Here is a 2,005-nt window from a genome sequence, read left to right as displayed (position 1 = left end):
GAGTGCTACCTTTCTTCATACAGTCTTTTTAGTTGTGTATAGGCAGAACAGGGCTAGCTTCCCCCATGCAATTTTTAAACGAGACACCACAAGGAAAAGCTAATAGATACTCTCTTCGTCCCAAAAAAATATAAATCTCGTTTTTCGAGAAGTCAAACAATTCAACTTTGACCAAATTTATACAAAATAATACTAATATATACATTACAATATAAGTATCTTTAAATTAATCACGTAATACATTTCTATACTACATCAATTCGGAGACATAAATGTTAGTAATTCTTTGTATAAATTTGGTCAAAATTTAAAGTGTTTGACTTCTCGAGAAGCGAGATTTATATTTTTTTTGGGACGGAGGGAGTATATATTTAAAGTCTACTGGACATTCTGCATTTAGTTTCTTTTCTATTTCTGGAAATACTGATAAGTTCTTAGGTAAAGGACCCACCCAGAAAAAAGTCAACGAAAGAAACTTGAAAAGGAAACAGTATGCGGGAATTGAAGCATCAAATACGATGCTTATGGACTTATTTCTGAAAGAATGAGAATCGTTATTAGTGATTGCTTTTCGTGTGGAACATTTCTATAATATTCTGAGCTTTATCATACTGATTACTGATTGTGACTCGAGCAAGAATTGGTAAATAAGAGTACAGATGTTGTGCCAAATTTAACCCACAATGACCTTAAAAACAGGAGTTTTTCATTCGAACTCGAACTACACTAGATTAACTTGATTACTTACGAGCTGGAGTACCAACAACTGGCAATGTACAAATGCAATTTATTACCTTAAAAATAGAAGGTTGAAATGTAATTCTGACCCCAAATGCCAAGACTTCCTGTATCATAATAAATGAACACAATTAGCAAAACATAGTTCTGAATGATCTAGAAACAGGAACTCTAAGCAAGACAAATGGAATATTGCAATTAGAGTATTAGATTCACCATTACTGTGATCTGGATAAACTTGCTCAGGAGCCTTTACATTCCAGCAGTAGTCTGAGACAACTCTTTTTCCCCCTCAAAATTTTGCTCGCAAATTGTTACAACAACAAAACAACAACAACATAGTCTTTTTTCCAAGTAAGTTGGGGTAAGCTAGAGATGAAACCCAAAAGAAATAAAGGTCATGGTTCAGGCACATTAATAACTAGTCTCCAAGCGATCCTATCCAAAGCTATCTCTTTAGATATATTCCAATCTTTAAGGTCTCTCTTAACCGACTCATTACAAGTCAGTTTAGGTCTATCTCTACCCCTCTTTACATTATCGATCCGCTCAAGAACCCAACTACGCACCGGCGCCTCAGGAGGCCTCCGTTGGACATGTACAAACCATCTCAGCCGATGTTGGATAAGTTTCTCCTCAATTTGTGCCACCCCGACCCTATCCCGAATAGTTTCGTTTCGGACTCTATCCCTCTTTGTGTGCCCACAAAACCACCGCAACATCCGCATCTCTGCTACACTCAGTTGCTGGACATGTCGTCTTTTTGTAGGCCAACATTCAGCACCATATAACATCGCCGGGCGAATTGCTGTTCTATAGAACTTGACTTTTAGCTTTTGTGGCACCCTTTTGTCACAAAGGATGTCAGAAGCTTGACGCCATTTCAACCAGCCAGCTGAAATTCTATGCTTAACAACTTCATCAATGTCGCCATCCTTTTGTAGCACCGATCCTAAATACCTAAAAATATCCTTCTGAGCCACCACTTGCCCATCTAGACCAACGTCTCCCCCCTCATGTCTAGTCGCACTGAAATCACACATCATATACTCGGTCTTGATCCTACTAAATTTAAACCCTTTCGACTCTAACGTGCATCTCCACAGTTCTAACTTCCTATTAACCCCTACCCTACTCTCGTCAACTAGCACCACATCATCAGCAAAGAGCATGCACCAAAAAAATCTCACCTTGTATTAAACTGCTCGCAAATTGTTAGGCGCTAAAAAATTAAACTGCTCTCAAATTTCTCAGTGGCAGTATGTCA

The sequence above is a fragment of the Panicum virgatum genome, chromosome 5N, assembly GCF_016808335.1.
Source record: "Panicum virgatum strain AP13 chromosome 5N, P.virgatum_v5, whole genome shotgun sequence".
In the NCBI taxonomy this organism is placed as follows: domain Eukaryota; kingdom Viridiplantae; phylum Streptophyta; class Magnoliopsida; order Poales; family Poaceae; genus Panicum; species Panicum virgatum.
The sequence above is the reverse complement of the archived record's forward strand: the minus strand, read 5'-3'. Positions refer to the sequence as shown.